Raw genomic sequence first — 20,094 nt, 5'->3', positions numbered from 1 at the left:
GCTTCTAAGAATTTATGTGGTTGTCAATAATGGGTAGGATTGGTAAATGTTACACGTGAACCAGGCTATGAAGGTCGTCAGCCCCGTAAATGCCCAAACTTCTATATTCTTCTTCATCTTTGATGAGATGTCAAAAAATAATATGAAAATAACTCCTGTAATTGGAGATAATCCAGATTTTGTAAACAAGTATTTGGACACACTCAAAATGTTGTAATGTATTTCTTAATAAATAAAAAAATAAAAAGAATATTAAAATTATTTTGACCCACCTTGGAATCAACCCTAGGCCTCCTTGGTAGCTCAAATAGTAGTTTATTAAATTTAATTTAAGGCTTATGAAAATTATATTTAAAACAAAAACAGAAAATATTTTTTTTTATCAAGGATAATTTGCCAAATTGAAAACTGCTTAGAGAAATAGTTTCACATATATTTACGATAAAATAAAAATGTCTAAATAACGGATGTAGCCGCTTTTGAAATGTATGGACACATGTACATATGTTTGTATAATGCACGATAAATGTAGATATGTCTAACCGAAACGCGTGTACAATGATAGATAAATATAAAAATTACCAATATTTTGTGTGTTCAAATACTTCATACAAAAATACTGGATCTACTGGGTTTGTTATGAAGAAATATTAATATCTAGACAGATACAAAGAGGTTTTAGTGGAACCCAAAAGTTATAATGAATAATTATATATGGGTACTGCATAATTTTATAATGACCAACATTCAACTAACTAACTAATCGTCATGACGTTTTCCCGAAGGGGTAGGTAGAGAGAATGGAACACCACACCAAACTGTCTTTGAAAACATTCTTCACCTCTTCCACATTTATGCATCTCCTCACACATACCCGCCCATTATTTCGACTCCAAACCCCACCGCTTCCAAATATTATCACACCTGATCTGGCCACGTTTTCCACGGTCTTCCTCTGCTCCTTTTTCTACATTCTGCTCATAAATTTGTTTTACCGTTCTTTCCTTACACATTCGTTCCACATCTATTCTTTCGAAACCATCTCAACACACATTTTCTTAATATTATTTAGTTGTTATACGTCTGTAATTTACGATGAATGCATATCTCGAGACTCTGGACCACCTGTATTCTTTCTTGAGATTATAAAGATTCCTTTAAATCAAGCAACGTTAAGTTATTACACCTTAAGACAGGGATGGCGTGCCTATGACACGCGTGCCATAGGTGGCACCCGAAATGAAAAGAAAAAAATAAAAGTATATATTGATATTAGTAATGTTAGTAAATAACCACTCACCGACTACTTCTGTCTACCGGTTTCGAGACGTACCCGTCTCTTCGTCAGGACATACACTACAATTTAACAATCATGCGAACAACACTACACCACACCCACTTAGTACTATTCACATACACTATTTATCAGTGAAACAATTTTTATATCCCTGTATAAATAATGATAAAAAACAGAATACTAGTAACAAATGGAGAAGAATCCTATTTGTAAATAATATGTCTAACAAAGTATCAAAATATTTTCCAAATCACATTAAGCCTGCATTTTATACTAACAATAATATCGGTAAAATCTTATTAAATAATAAAGTAGAAATGACATATTAAATAATTCGGGAGTATATCAATTACAGTGTGATAACTGTACGTCGGTATACGTCGGTAAAACGACACGAAATTTCAATACTCGGATAAAGGAACACATAAGATGCTTAAATAATAATAAATTTTCTGAATTTGCAAATCATTTGATAGAGTCCAATCACGAATTTAATAAAGAAACAGGGGTAAAAATACTATACACAAATGATAAAGGGTTAAAATTAAATAATATGGAAATGTTTCACATTAGAAAATCCATTAAAAATAACATCCAATTAATAAATAACCAAATAAATTTTCCATACAGCCCTTTATTCGACGTAACATTGAACCGATCAGCTCCTAACTCAACTCCTCCCACTTCCCAGAACCTACCCCCTTCTCTTTGAATCCTAATATAGTTTCCAACCTGCGTATATTTATATTACATTTTTTACTTTATTATTTAGTTTCCCAAAAGCATGGTGGGACTAACAACTCGCTCTGCATGTTTTGCATGTGTAGTGATAGTGTATGTGAATAGTACTAAGTGGGTGTGGTGTAGTGTTGTTCGCATGATTGTTAAATTGTAGTGTATGTCCTGACGAAGAGACGGGTACGTCTCGAAACCGGTAGACAGAAGTAGTCGGTGAGTGGTTATTTACTAACATTACTAATATCAATTAAAATGTTTTACCACAAAGTAAATGCTTTGAATATAAATAAAAGTATATATTTTTATTCATTATGAAGTCAAGGGATCTTGCATCCCTTATGTCACTGCGACCACATTAGGTATTTTGACCTCCCTCTGTATCATAACTCACTCTCAAGACCTACATGAGTCATGTAGCTCACAACCTGTCTTGGTGGCAGTAGCTTCACCTTCTCGGAGTCCAGTAGTGGTCCTTCAAGGATGTGACTTCGTTTGCGAGCGAGTGCGTCACAGTTATAGAGAATGTGGATTGGTGTTTCGTTATCCTCCATACAAAATCTGCAGACTGGGGAGTCATGTAGTCCAATTTTTGTCATGTGTTTCCTCAGTCTACAGTTTCCTGTGAAGGTGAAAGTAAATTAACTTTTTTTTTTAAGTTTAGACTTGCAGATGAAAGTACTACTGCTTGTATTCTGTTCAAAGTTACCAGCTATAAACCCGATATAAAAAAAATGGGATCTAGCATCCATCAACGAAAATATCAATAATTTTTTAAGGGTTCTCAACGTTTTTTTAATTTAAAAATAAAATGTTTCTTTAATTTTGACATTAAAAAGTACATAATTATTTTTTCGATGTATCAATTAATCTTCTTCTTCTTATTATTATAGGCCTTGCGGCCTGTTTTTAAAAGGGATTAGCCTCCTGTGACGTCGATTCCCAGCTATCGACCCATCTCTTTGGTGGTCTGCCCGGGAGTTGTCTACCATGGGGTTGGCCGTACAATGCGATGTGGGGGAGTCGGGATGGTTACATTCTTCTCACATGCGCAAAGCATTGTCTCATTCGTTGCCTTCCCCACCTACCGACATCTTCGATCTCGCATATTTCCCTGATCTTGGCATTTCTCAATCTATCTCGAAGACTCTTGCCTGTTGTGCTTCTCAGAGTCTTCATTTCTGACACTCTAAGCGCGTTTTTTGTGGCAGCGGTGTCTGCTCTACTTTCGATTCCATACGTCATGATGGGTCATATTAATTAATGCTTTGTTTATATAAAAAAAACTGAAGGTACACAAACATTTGATGCATTTTTATTTCCATGGTAAGTGACATATTATTATATGATTTTTTTTAAACTTAGGCTCAAAAAGGTTCGCCATTCCTACCATAAGGGATTATGTTCTTCACTGACAGGGTTAATATTATGAAGTTAGGTTTATTTCCGCACTGATGACTACCATTATTGCTTTCGCTAAGCGTGGTATACGCGATGACTATCAACTCTGAGGTGTGGTTTTCCAGTGTCAAATCTACATATATATATATATATATATATATATATATATATATATATATATATATATATATATATATATATATATATATATATATATATATATATATATATATATATATATATATATATAAATATATACATATATTACTACACGTCATATATACATGTCTACATTAAGGTTCGTATTTGAAGAAATCCTTATTGAATTTGATCACCTATATTCACTCATAAAAAGGAAATAATATAACCTTATTCGAAATCAATTGAAGTCTGTTTTCAAGCATAAGAGTTTCCCATCTTTTGACAGAATATATATATGAATTAATGATTACTCATTTATGAATTAATAGTAAATTTTAAAAACCAAACTCCAACAACGGCAAAAATATGAGTATTTACCATGGGTATAGCTTTTGCAAAAAAACAAAGTTTTTGAAAAAAAAAAAACCAAACAAAAATTGCCTATGTGAAGTAGTTTCGATCCTTTACTCTGATGATTTAAGTCTGAGGGTAGACTGAGGATATGGTGTCGTGAGGAGAAAGATAAGCAACGCACGACAGGATAAGGGGGCACATAAGAGTGACCATAAAAGGACGAAATCAAATTCGCGAATAAACAAGTTTGCTTAATGAGCCAACCGGAGCCAGGTGGAATGGACCGAGTGACTGATGGCTTTAAGATTGAAAATAAGGTACTGTCTGCAAAGAATACAGCATCAATATTTACCGTTAGAGGGCTGAGAATCGATATATCGACACTGGTAAACTTTGCGAAATGCGTTACCGTCGATATACCGATGATAGCTTTGAGATTGGGAAGGAACTGTTTTCAAAAAATACAGTCTTAATATCAACCGTTAGAGTGCTGAAAATCGATATATCGATCCTGGTAACCTTTGACAAAAGTGATGCCGTCGATATAACGATGATAGAGTAGGAAGGGATAATATGTAAATATACGAGTATTTTAAAAATTCTAACATTTTTATAAAATACAATAGGTACGTATATAACGTCTTATTTGTTTTGTGAGACGTCCAATTTGTTCTGTTAATCGTCCAATTTGATTTGTTAGGCGTTCAATTTGGTTGTTAAACCTCCAAATTGATATGTAAGGCATCCAATTTGTTTTATGAAACGTCCATTTTGATTTGTTTAACATTCAATTTGATTTGTTGGGCGTCCGATTTGATTTGTAAAACGTCTAACTTAATTTGTAAGGCGTCCAATTTGTTTTTTGAAACGTTCCATTTTAATTTGATTAACGTTCACTTTGATTTGTAAGGCGACCAACTTGGTTTTTATGACGTCAAATTTGATTAAGATATTTAATTTGGTTTATAAGACGTCCAATTCAGATTGTTTAACGTCCCATTCAGTTTGAAATCGTCCAATTTGATTTGTTCGCCGTCCTATTTGGTTTGTATAACGTCCAGTTTGAAATGAAAAACCTGTTATAAGAGCAAAGGAATACATGTTTAGGCATTTCGAAAGATTTAGTTTGCCATCGCGTGACGAACAATGGTCAAAGAATCCACGTTCTGAGGTTGGAGGAGACCGAATGAGAGAGGGGTGTAGAGAAGGGGAAGTGTAGAGAAATCTGAGAAGAAGAATGTCGATGTAGAAGTAGGAGAGGGGACGCTCTCGGAGGGAAAATAAGAAAGAAAATCGCAGAGCGTTATTTTCGCATTCTGTTTAAGGGCGACTCGTGATAAAAATTAATAAAAAATAAATCCTAGTCTGCGATCTAAAATGAATGAAATTAAAAAAACAATAAATATAGAAAGATATTTGTGTTAGTGATAAGTTATATTTTCTCTTTTTTCCTTTAAACATGTTTCTTCTTCTTCTTCCTGGCTTCATTCCAACTTATCGTCTTTGTAGACTGCTGGGGTCAGCTCTCCTCGTCCTCAGGTTGTAGGTCCTTCTGTCCTGGACAACGTCACCTAGGAACTATCTTCTCTCTTTGCAGCATACATGAATTTTTAGATCTTCCTCTTGATATTTTTCGAGGAAGATCCATTGCTATTGCCAAACATGCTTCTTACCTTATGTTTTTTTTATATACCGATTAACTTCACCTTTTAATGCTTTATATTTTACATTTTGCGTTGTGTTTTCTCATTTGTTACTTTCTTATCTGTTTTTCAGTACTTAACCTTAATCCCATCTCCCAAAATGAGTAATGTAAATAACTTTTTTTTTTTTAAGGAATAACCCGCAAAGCTTATATTTTAGAGGCTTGTCAGCATCTAGAATACGGAAGGTAAATGAGAAATAATACACCGCAAACACCCAGATCAATTGAAAATAAATATATATTGAATTCATTTTACAATTGGCGGGAATCGAACCCGCGATGCCAGTTTCGCAGTCGAGCGTCCACCCAACTACACCACAGCGCCTGTCATCGGGATAGTACTATATAAAATCGGGAATATTATATAGGTGACTTATGTATGTAATATGTTTACATAAATAAATAAAATTTCATGACAAACGTTAAAAATATTACAAATCAAAAAAACTGACGAGCCGTCCTTTTCCAGCGATTTGGCATGGGCGTAGGGTGGCAGCTCCCGTGGATTAACAACAGCACTTAGCACTAAGAGCTCCCCATCCCGGTTCTGCCCGGGGGTTGGCCATTCGTGTATAAAACACGTATTTATACCTTACACTTACCATGGCTTCATCCCCGATATGGGGAATGTTGGATGCTGTGCACCGAACGCTATTGCGCTATATAAAAAAAAAATCAGGTTTATTTTTAAAAGAACCCGTTTTTTTACAACATTATGAGTGTGTCCAAATATTAAAAACTTACTAACTAGCCGCTTCCCCACATGGGTAAGCAGAGAGAATAGAACGCCACACCACTTCCTCCAAATACTTGTTCACAAATCTGGATTTTATCCACATAGGATAAATAAATATGGATCTTTTTCAGATCTACACTTTTATTATCAATTATTATCTTTTTTCTAGAATCCATAAGGATGAGGATTGTAAAAATAACATGACCTTGTAACAAGATGTAACATATCGAAGTCATACGGGAGAAAGTGACAAAGTGATTTTTTTTACAAAAACGTGATTATTGACTATTTGATATGTTAATATTCCCATGAAAAAATCTCAAAAAATTTTAATTTTTGAAGTATTTGAGCTTTTTTTTTTAAACATACATACATATACAAAAATTTTCCTTTTTTTTAGAATGTATATTGAAATAATATTTTCATAACTTTTTTAACTCCTTACATTTTAAAAAGTGTTTTCTTTTCAAAACCGTTTATTAATTTCATAGAAAATGCTATTTTTTCAATACAAAAACGGTATTTCAGCAAAAAATTAAATTATCTGGGTTAAAAGAAAATTAATTAAGCAATTTATCCTATATCGGGTGTTTATGGTATAGTATATCGATTTTTATATGTCAAATTTACAATTCGTTCTCATTCGTTTCTGACTCCTCTTCCTAAAATCGGTCTATCATTATGTCCACGCGGATGACTTTGCACAAAGTTTATTTAAAAATTTGCATCCCTTGTTCCGCGATAGTTGGGGGGCGGGAAATCTACGTTTTTTCTTTCCGTTTCCGTAAAAATGGAGCGGAAATGGTTTAACGCTTCATCGGAAGTCCATTCTAGGGTTTAAAACCCATTTCCGGGTCGGAGCACACTTCCGAATAAGAATATTTCAAAGAAGGCGAATATTTTGATCGATGAATTAAACTGTGCATAGGGTGGTACAAGACGAATTGCAATACGGAATGAGTGAATTCACAATGCATTGTGTTTTAAGAAAATTTTTACTTTTAGTTTAGAAAGTTTACTTTTATTTATAGATTTGGGAGTATAATTTGTAGAACTCCATTTTAATTTATATATTTAATATTAAAATCAAATACATGTTTTTAGGGCCTACTAAATTGTGTTTTATTATTAAAAACACAAACTTATACATACATATATACTATACCTATTAACAATAATTTACGAGCAAGTTTACTTTTAGAAAATCACAATATTTTAGGAAAAACTTTACTGTTTTTATGTGTTTTATTTAGTAAAATACAGCTTAGCAGACTCAAAAATCTGTGTTTTATCTAAAATTAATACATAAAAAAAACTTTATTGTTAGTTTTGAGTTAATTTTCAGAAAATTTTATCCAATACTATACTAATTACCAATATTTTATGAGAAAATTCAAACTTAAACTTTTAGTTTAGACAATTTACATTGACTAAACTTATGAACAGTACTATACGATATATTATTAGATTAAAACCAATATTTTTAGCTTTTCCACTTTATTTTTATTTGACCAGCGACCGGGTTTCGTCGTTACCGACATCGTCAGACTGGTGATGACTTACCAGTCTGATGATGTCGGTTACGACGAAACCCGGTCGCTGGTCAAATAAAAATAAAGTGGAAAAGCTAAAAATGTTGGTTTTAATCTAATAATATATTATAAATACGAGATAAATTTAGCATTCGGGCGAATTGATTTCCCCTTTACAATAACATCCCGTCCGCAATACGAACCCGTTCTGGAGTATACTTTACACGCCATCTGGCGGGTAAACAAGCGATCATCCCGTGACGCGTCCACGTAACCCGAGCCGAGGCGGACGTCACTCTGACGGGCGCGTCACGTCAAAGTGACAGATAAATGTAGGAATATTGTATTTGAATATCCGTCCTGGGTGGTGAACGCAGGGTTTGTTGGTGTTTCTGGGACCACCGAGGTGTACATTTTTGTTGAATATGACATTAAAATATTTTTCGTACAGATCGAATTTCTTCAGTAAAAAAAATTGATTTGTATAAAATGTGACGCCGTATACAGGGTAATCGAAAATAAATGCCAAAATTACAAAAAAAATATATAGCACCGAAACCCTTTGAGTAATTTTGTCATTGAACGCTGAATGTTGAATGTAAGTTTTGTTTTGGAGGTGGCGTTTTTTATTTTATGCGGAACTCCTACATATATCATTAATCAAATGAGACAGTACACGAGTTCACAACAGCCATCTATGTTGGATTAAGAAAGCTCTTATTTAGCAGAGACCCTTTTTGGATGTGCAAGATCCTAACCCCGGATTATTTTTATATACTGGGAAATGCCTGATTTAAAAAATATAAATTTTGATTAAAATTATTTGCGAGTTACTTACTTTGTATTAATATTAAATTACTTACCATTACGGCGCTTCTCTGCAGGAGCAGGCAGAGAGTAGGACGCCACACGAATCTGTCTTTGCAAACAGTCTTCGCCTCTTCCACATTTATGCATCTCCTCATACATACCCGCCGATTTTTCTGACTTTGACCTGATTACGGCCAAAAAAGGGGCATACTTCATAATGACAGTTTTTCTCAGTCTTCCTTTGCTTCTATTACCAACCACATTCCCCTCAATTTTTTTTATTTATTTACTATTCATTCTTCACTCGTTCGATTCACATGCCCAAACCATTAAATACACCTTTCTTTATTTGATCGACAATGCTTATCTCAGCCTTGCATTCTTTCCTTATATCACCATTCGAACATCTATCAAACATCGTTTTGCCGCACTGCACTGAGAGATCGTATTTCGACTGCATCAAGTCTACTTTCATCCTTCTTCTGCTCCGTGCTTCATTTCCATATATTAGTGTTGGCACCAGCACTCCGTGGGATAATTGGATTACAAGATATTTAAGAATGGAGGGAAATCAGGAAATAAAAAGACAATATTTTCACTTATAATATTTTATTGACTATCACATTGTGGGTATGGTACAATATAATATGATAATGACAAAATTGATAACTATAAAAATATTTTATTAAACCAATTAACACAATAAATACATTTGTTTATAATAATCACTGCAAAAAAAAGTTATACAACACAACGATTTAAACATAAAACGAAAAAAGTTGTATAAAACCGCTTTTTGAGTTTATTAATGTAAACACGACTAGTTTCGAGAACCAAAGATGTCATCAATGTGTGAAAATACAAAATAGTTTTGCATTTTCGCCTCTTTATGAGTGAAAGCATCTCGCTCACTCCTTTCAAGAACGTCATAGATCAAAAATCGACAATTTTCAGTTGTGCATGTTTTCAGAATGTCCAGAAAATGTACTTTATCCTAGCAAAAGCGGCATATTTTTAACTTAATATTTACCCGCTACAGGGCAGAAAGTGTTGTTTTTGCATTTTGAAGAAAAGGTATTGTTTAAATATTTTTTTAAATATACTAAATATTTTTCAAATGGAGAAAAAACCATCAGGTTTTACCTAAAAAGATCTGTTGTACAGTAAAAAGTTCAATAAATGGCTTGATATTTATTTTTAATTCATTGTAATATATTTTTAAACCTTAAAAACGTTCTCCTGAAAAATCAAGTTTTTTGATTTATTTCTTGAAAGGAGTGAGCGATCTGTAGTTCTCGAAACCAGTCATAGCAAAACTAGAAAATAGATCTTTGTAACTTATCTAATATTATTACATTACTTAGTTCTCTAAACTAGTCGTGTTTACATTAATAAACTCAAAAAGTGGTCTTAAACATGTGTTTAATTTTTACATTTTAATCATTATATTATTCCACACATGTTAATAACAAATCAATAGATAATATAATTCATGTGTTTAAAAAAAAAAGTAAATGCACAATATTGAGAAGATGGCCAAAAGAACTTATGACGCATTGATTGATGCGACGTTATCTTGATTACATCGAGGCAAGGTGTTCAGTCTTAAAGCTTTAGGCGACAATTGTGACATGTTTTTTAATCGTGTGATTTTTTAGATAGATATTACTTTTTTTTATAAAATTCTTTTGCAATAATTTTAGACCAACAAAATTGACAATGTTAAATCACTGATGTGTACTCAAAAGCGTTCGTGACGTTCATTGGAAATAAATTGACAATTTCGTCTATTCCAAGGATTTTTAAATGACAATAAAAGTTGAGACATTTTTTATTAATTTTTAATATAGATGAAAAATAATATGGAAGTATGTGCATTTACATGGCTTACAACGTGTAATCGAATGGTTTAAGTGATCACTTTATACAAGTGTAGCATTCACCATTCCAACCCTTGATTGACAAAACACACTACTCAAATTTCCGAAGTTGTATTTATGCAATTCTATGCTTCTTCAGCGACATCTGCGGTTGAAATTAACAAGTTTTTACTAAAGGAAACCTTCATGAAACGTATGTTGGATTCTTCCAGTATTATTTAACATACTGGGAAGACGGAAGAAAATATCGTTTTAATCTTTTTTGGCTCTTGTAAAAAATAAAGGTCCGTGTAATTTGTTTCCTCTTATTTTACGGTTTTTTTTTTAAAGAACCCTGCTCCATTGTATTTGCAACGTTTTTCATGTGTAGAGATTTTTTAAAATTATTTTAATAAATAATGTCTAAGATATATATATTTATATATATATATATATATATATATATATATATATATATATATATATATATATATATATATATATATATATATATATATATATATATATATATATATATATATATATATATATATATATATATATATGTATATATATATATATATATATATATATATATACATGTATATATGTATATATATATATATATATATATATATATATATATATATATATATATATATATATATATATATATATATATATAATTATATATATATATATATGTATATATATATATATATATATATATATATATATATATATATATATATATATATATATATATATATATATATATATACATGTATATATGTATATATATATATATATATATATATATATATATATATATATATATATATATATATATATATATATATATATATATATATATATATATATATATATATATATATATATATATATATATATACTATTAAATAATATATTAAATAATTAGTTTCACTCATTGTTAGTTTTTTTGTTGTTGTTATAGTCTATCTAAAAAGTTTTAAAATATAAATTGTGTTTTACTTATATATAAATTAAAAAAAAAAACAAGACTAGTATTCTTTCTATCAATATAGAAATCAATCACCACTAATAATATATGTATTTTTTGAAGTGAAACTTTTTAGGCGTCGACTCAATAATCGATAAACGGACGAGAATTGAGGGTAAAATTTCAAGGGCGCATCACGTTTATTAGACACATTACGTTACACGAGAGAGGAGAAAGATATAACGTAGAGAGAAGGAGAAAGAGAGTTATGTATTTTGACGTCACGGGAGTAGAGCAAAAGAGATACACAACCAGACAAAGCGATAAAATAAGATAGTGTCTTATTTTATAAGATGCACACGTCAGACGCTATATATGAACAGTTGAAGTATACGCGTTGTGTAAGTAATATCTAGCATTGTGTTGAGTGATTATTGAGCTTTCAATGAACATTTGAAATTTTGTATTTTTGTATTTCTTTTGAGATGCCCTTTTTCACATACTCTCTCTCTCTCTCTCTTTCTCTGTCTCTAACACTAAATCTCTCTTTTTATCATTTTTTTTAAAAGAAGTTTCACCTCTATCACGTGTACGGAACATCACACGAAATTTTCATTTATGGAGTATGTAATTTGTTTCAATAAAAATGGATAATTAAATACAAATAAAGTATTTTTTATTAATTACTTCGAAATAGGGGGAACAATGACAAATAAATAATAATTATTACATATTTATATATTTTTTCAACAAATATAGTACGTAAAAAATTGACAACACATGGAATTTTATTCATTAATCAGAAGAGATAAAAATGAGATTGAATAACGCCATACCATCTTCGCCGCTTGCACACAATCCTCGCCTCTTCCACATTCATGCATCTTCTCATATATTCATTTTAAATTTAATACATACATATACGCTGATTATTAAGACTCCTGCCCTGACCACTTTCAAGTATTTGAAATACTTGATTATTCAAACAATCTTCGCCTCTACCACAATCATGCATCTTCTCATACATACACTCCGGTTATTCTGACTCCTGACCTGACCACATTCAAGTATTTGAAATACTTGATCATGCCAATTTTTTTTCAGTCTTTCTCTGCTTCTATTACCAACACCATTCGCTTCATAAATTTGTTGATCTATCCTTACTACACTCGATTCACATGCCCAAAGCATCACAACACACATTTCTTTATTTTATCGATAATTCTTATCTCAACCTTGCATTCTTTCCTTATTTCACCATTCGAACATCTATCATACTAACTAACTAACTAACCATCAAGGCCGCTTCCCCGCAGGGGTAGGCAGAGAGAATAGAGCGCCACACCACTCTGTCCTTGCAAACATTCTTCGCCTCTTCCACGTTCATGCATCTCCTCATACATACCCGCCGATTACTACGACTCCTAACCTGACCACTTTCAAGTATTTGGCATACCTGATCGTGCCATGTTTTTCTCGGTCTTCCTCTGCTTCTTTTCCCGCTAACATTCGCCTCATAAATTTGTTTTACCGTTCTTTCCTCACTCATTCGTTCTTCATGTCCAAACCATCTCAACACACCTTTCTTAATTTTATCGATAATGCTTATCTCAGCTTTGCATTCCTTCCTTATTTCACTATTCGCACATCTATCATACATCGTTTTGTTACACATTCTTCTGAGAGATCGCATTTCGACTGCATTCAGTCTACTTTCATCCTTCTTTTGCCAACTCCATGTTTCACTTCCATACATTAGAGTTGGAACCAGGACTCCGTTGTGCACTGCCAGTTCAGCTTCCGCTGATACGTTTTTATTTGCTATAACTGACAATAGCTTAATTATATTGCATATGAATATTCGAAGTATACGAAAAAATTTTGACGAATTCATAGTAGTAACAAATAGTTTTAATAGACTGGACGTGATTATATTGACAGAAACTCACTCATCATATGATATCGATTACCACATTCCGAACTACACTTATTATGCAACAAAAAACATCATCAACAAAAATAGCGGAATCGCAATTTTCATAGCAAATACACATAACGTTATTGATTTCGAAGAAATAATAATAAAAAATGTTAATATCCTAAAAATTAAAATTAATTACAAAGGTCACATTAACAATGTTTTAGCAATCTACAGAACTCATTCTTCATCGATAACAACATTCATAGAACATTTAAAATGTATCTTAATCAATCTCAAAAATGAAAAAACTTTTTTATTAGGTGACATAAATTTATCCATCGACAGGGAATATGACTGCAATAATAAACATAATTATTTGAATACTCTAGCGGAATTCAATTTCACATCATTTATTAATAATCCCACTAGAAACATTCAAGGTCAACGACCTTCCTGTATAGACCATATTTTCTGTAACGCACTCGATTCTGATAACATAACAGCTGGCGTTATACACACCTCTATTACTGATCATTTTACAACAATAATTAAATACTCATATAACCTACCGAACACTCATATAACGAATATAAACATACCAAATAAAACCTCTTCAGCACCGGCATTAAATAATTCACTTTTAAATAAACTTAACTCCGAGAAATGGGAAGAATTATTCCAATGTACCGATGTAAACACATGCTTTAAATTATTCGAAGAAAAATTTTGTCATATCATGAATGCCAGCAAATACCAAACCTTCAGAAAAAAATCATCAAAATTCAAACCAATAAAACCGTGGATTACGCATGGACTTATTGTGTCTATAAGACATAAAGAAAGTCTAATAAAAAAAATTAGAAAAAATCCCGAAAACGAAAGCCTAAAAAAATATTTTAAACTGTATAGAAAAAAACTTTTTTTTCTCATCAAAAATACCAAAGAAAAATATTACAAAACAAAAATAGATTTTGCAGAAAATGACAGTAAGAGAATGTGGAATATAATAAATGATATAATTGATAAAAAACACCCCCAGCAAAAAAAAATAATGTACCTCTCAAACGAAAATTCACGAATTCATTGCTTAGAAATGCCTCACAAAACTGCTAATATGTTTAATAATTTTTTTGCCAGTGTTGGTAAAAATTTAGCGCAAAAAATCCCTACTCAAACTAATTCCGATATTTTCAAAACAGATACTCCAACTTCCAATAATATATTAGCATCATTACAAATAACATCCCAGGAGGAAATTGAAGAAATCATAACAAATATGAAAGGAGGATCTGCCCCGGGATACGACGGACACTCTGTTAATACATTAAAATTCATAAAAAAACAAATCTCTAAACCTTTGACACACATCATAAACCTTAGCCTCACAACCGGTATATTCCCTTCAATTTACAAGAAAGCCATTATCATCCCCATCTACAAATCTGGAAATCCAGAATCAGTCACAAATTACCGACCTATATCTCTCATATCAAACATAGGTAAAATCATTGAAAAAATCATTAAAAAAAGACTGTCCACTTATGTAAATAAATTTAATATAATCAATGAAAACCAATATGGATTCATGGAAAAAAGAAGCACACAAGATGCAATTGCCAAACTATCATACATCATCCAAGATTCTCTCGATAAATCACTCAACTGTATAGGAATTTTTGTCGACCTAAGAAAAGCTTTTGACAGTATTTCTCATGATAAACTTCTATTAAAACTAAAATCTGTCGGAATTACGGGTAAAGCCTTAAAACTTTTCCAGAGTTATCTTCTCGAAAGAACCCAAATTGTCAAAATCAATGAAGCCTATAGCCAACCCCTTACTAGTAATTTCGGTATACCTCAGGGTACAGTCTTAGGCCCTTTACTATTTATCATCTACGTCAACGACATATTTCACCAAAACATCAGCGGTAACATAATATCCTATGCTGACGACACCGCAATAGTTATAAACGGACCCAACTGGAATACCGTAAATGATCGCGCAAATAAGGACATGAAAATCCTAAAATTCTGGTTTGACAATAATCTATTATCCCTAAATACAGATAAAACATTCTTTATCCCATTTTGTATCCATAAACTCAAAATACCGACAAATATAAAAATTACAATTCACAATGGTGACTGCAGGGATTCAAATTGCAAAAACTTATGTTCTGTTTTATGTCCAAAAAAAGAAATAAAATATCTAGGTGTTATAATAGACCAACATTTGAAATACCATAGTCACATTAATGAACTAGTAAAACGAATAAGAAAATGCATATATATATTCATTAGAATCCGAAACATACTAACCATCGACAACCTAAAAAGAGTTTACTATGCTATCGTTCACTCACTACTACAGTATGGCATTATTGCATGGGGAGGCTCATACAACAACATACTGAACTCAGTGAAAATAGTACAGAAAACCATAATTAAAGTCATCTTGAAAAAAAAAAACATATTTCCAACAAAATTATTATTTAAAAAATTTCAAGTCCCAAATATAGAATCCATTTATAAAAAAACCGCAGTTTTTCAAATACTAAAGGGTGACAACTATTTAAATTTAACAAAGAATTTATCATCGAGATTCTCAAACGATTTTTCTATTCCAAAATGCAACACCAAGCAATTTCAGCAAAACTTCAAATATTTGGCAATCAAACATTTCAATAAACTCCCTAAAGAAATAAAAAAAATAGATGATATAAAAATCCTCAAGAAAAAAATTAAAGCTCTATACATTTAAATCTTTAAAAAAATATATTAAAAAAACTATTATATCTTTTATTATATAACATTAAACCACGAGTGTAAGTCCCTTTCCAAGCACAAGAGCACAGACTCTTTTATGGAGAGGCACAGCGAATCGAAATATAAAAGTTCTACATATGTATAAATGATTCAAATGTTATTATGTTATAAATAAAAATGTAAATATATTAAATGAATAAAAAAAAAAAAAAAAAAAAAAAACTGATTTCAGTGCACCATTCACTTTGTTCCCAGCATTCACTCTCCTTTCTGTCTTTATCAATCTTTCCATCCCTAGAAAACATCTATCATACAACGTAAGAATACAAGAAAAATGTTATTAATGAAAGATGGCGTCTTTTTAGTAACGTTAATATTTAAAGTGTGTTCTATGTACTAAATGGTATGTGCCTTATTACATATAAACATATTTATATTAACAATATCACAAATTATCTTATACATAATAGATATATAAGTATATTCAGTCATTATAAGTAGAGTATACACAATATCATCGGCTCGGGGGCAAACAAGCATAAGTCAATAAAATCCTCTACAACATTTTGAGTGCGTCCAAATGCGAGTGTTGAGTGTGTGAAAAAGCATTTTCGGACTTGGCGCGCTTTGCCTCCAAGCCGGCAATAAATTAAGTAAATTTAAAAATAACTTTGTTCAAATAATACCTAAATGTATGTTTATTTTACATGAATTATTTAAAGAAAGCTATTTTACATGTTATAAAATGAATCACAGTGTTAGTGATTTAAATATTGATGTTTATATATATATTATACTTATTATGTAAGTCAAGTTTTGGCTGGTTTTAATAAAGTAACAGCTGTTTCGCGTAGCATTTCTTTAGAATTGTGCTATATATCTTGCATATGTTAAAATAGTGGCAACTGTTCAAATTAAACATTTGCTACTACAGTTGGTATATTGAGAGCTTTTAAATGTAAATTTACAGTAAAATCGGCAAACAATTTTATGTTGGGCCACATTTTCAATAAATTTCGCAGCTTAGTTAAAAAAATTGCTTTGCAAGAGCAGATCTGTCAGGAAGCCTAGATGCTTCTGTATCAGATCTGGGCATGCGGTGGGACAGCTTTCAACGTTTATATTAAACCCATGTTTTTAAAAATATATTTTTTTACAGAATTCCCTATTATCAAATCATATTAAATACAATATTGAATTAAAAAATGTTTGAAAATTGGACAATTAACACAAATTGCATATATATTATATGCAATCATATTATATAATTATATAATTATATAATTTATATATATATATATATATATATATATATATATATATATATATATATATATATATATATATATATATATATATATGTATATATATATATATACATATATTTATATAAAGACACAGATTTATTCACAACTGCCAACATATTCAACATAAGTGTCAAGAGATAAAAGTCTAAACAAAAATGAACAAATAAACAATATGACATTCAAAAACGTATTGTACCAAATAAAAATAGATACCTGTGGCGGTCAATGTGCAATGTATTAAAGGATATTCGCCGTCGATAAGTCGTCGAAGTCATTTATTCAAACAAAAAAAGTAAACAAAACACGATAGTAAGACGTTGTCGAGATTTGTTCATATATATATATAGTCAAATATTAGTTGATATGGTGAAATTAAGGCACAGCATTCGTTAAGTCGCGTTCATTCCACCAGAGAGGTGTATAAAACGGCGTTTTAAGAAAAAAATCAATTATCTAAAATTTTACCTGTATTTAGAGCAAATTAAGTTGAGACTTAACGAATACTGGGCATCAACCATATGAGGAAATAATATTTAAAAAAAGACCCGGCACGACCAAATCAAACAGAATCTGGAATCTGGGCTGGGTATACAGTTAAATGCTATACGACCCGATACGACCAAATCAAACAGTTTCTGAAATCTGGCGTGGGTAAACAGTTAAACGTTTACTTAATATGGTGATATTAACCAAGTGAAGCAAAATATATTTTAAAAAAGACCCGGCACAAGCAAATTAATCAAAATCTGGAATCTAGAGTGGGTATATAGTTGAATGTTTACTTAATATGGTGATATTAACCAAGTGAAGCAAACAATATTTAAAAATAGACCCGGTACGACCAAATCAAACAGAATCTGGAATCTGGTGTGGGTATACTATATAGCAAAAAGTTAGTCAATATGGTGATATTAACTAAGTGAAGCAAAAATATTTAAAAAACGACCCGGCACGACCAAATCAAACAGAAACTGGAATCTGGTGTGGGTATACTATATAGCTAAAAGTTAGTCAATATGGTGATATTAACTAAGTGAAGCAAAAATATTTAAAAAACGACCCGGCACGACTAAATCAAACAGAATCTGGAATCTGGTGTGGGTATACTATATAGCTAAAAGTTAGTCAATATGGTGATATTAACTAAGTGAAGCAAAAATATTTAAAAAACGACCCGGCACGACTAAATCAAACAGAATCTGGAATCTGGTGTGGGTATACTATATAGCTAAAAGTTAGTCAATATGGTGATATTAACTAAGTGAAGCAAAAATATTTAAAAAACGACCCGGCACGACTAAATCAAACAGAATCTGGAATCTGGTGTGGGTATACTATATAGCTAAAAGTTAGTCAATATGGTGATATTAACTAAGTGAAGCAAAAATATTTAAAAAAACGACCCGGCACGACCAAATCAAGCAGAATCTGGAATCTGGTGTGGGTATACAGTTAAATGTTTAGTTAATATTTTGATATTAACCAAGCAAAAGACTTGCCCATAGCAGGGGAGAGTGCCCATGAGTGGGACAGAGGATGAATAGCACAATCGTACTCCAGCCAAATCTACTGTTACAAAAAAAAAAAAAAATACCTAACATTAACGCTACGATATCAGACAGATTAATTTTCAAACCTTAGTTCTCGATTGGCAGTGAAGCGAGTAAGACGTGTTACAATTTTTTTGCGCGAAAAAGTAAATTATATACCGTAATTTGATTTTGTTTGTACATTTAAGTTGTGATAAGTGCTCCAATTGATATATACAATTATTTAAGTCGGTTGTTTCAGGATATTATAAAGTAAGTTTCATCAAATTACTGTAGTATAACCGTATCGATTTATCTATTTTTCTAAAAATCACGCATTTCCTCGAATGGGACGTGTGCAGTGATCATGAATGGGACTGTCTCACTCAAGGGAAAATTGTCCCACCCATTGCGAATACCTTTTCTTTACATTAAAAATCGTTTGTACTCATTGTTATTACACGCATTGTAAACATTATTTTGTTTTTAGGTTATAATGCCACGAACACGCGTCACCAACGTTCAAATCGAAGCTGCTATAGAAGAGGTTATAAATAAAAAAGCAAAGTATTAGATCGGTTGCAAAGACATAAGCATTAGGAAAATCTCCACTTTCTAGACATGTTAAACAACCAAAGTCTGATATTTCTAGTGGTAAGATCTTTTTACATACACCTAACATAGGAAATAAAAGAGTGTTTACTCTGATGCAAGATGAAATGCTTTCTACGTATTTAAGGTTAGAACCAGATGCCTTGTAAAAGAGGCAAGCTTGATGGCGGCTAGGGAGGCATGCGGAGTACAAAAAGAAAAAGACTTGCCCATAGTAAATAACCAATTAAATTTAACTACAAGACCACTTTAAAAAATATTCCCATTGTAATTCATTTGTCTCCTCTCTCTTTCAAATTTTAGTTTTGGATAACCGTCAGACCGTAACAATTTCACTTTAGTCTACATTTGGCCTGACGATGGAATGATTATTCCGAAATCGGTAGTCAAGAATTAGTGTTTTTTAA

Source organism: Brachycentrus maculatus, unplaced genomic scaffold (assembly GCF_059751285.1).
Source record: "Brachycentrus maculatus isolate JH-2025_06_01 unplaced genomic scaffold, ASM5975128v1 h1tg000562l, whole genome shotgun sequence".
In the NCBI taxonomy this organism is placed as follows: domain Eukaryota; kingdom Metazoa; phylum Arthropoda; class Insecta; order Trichoptera; family Brachycentridae; genus Brachycentrus; species Brachycentrus maculatus.
Note: the sequence above shows the minus strand (reverse complement) of the source record.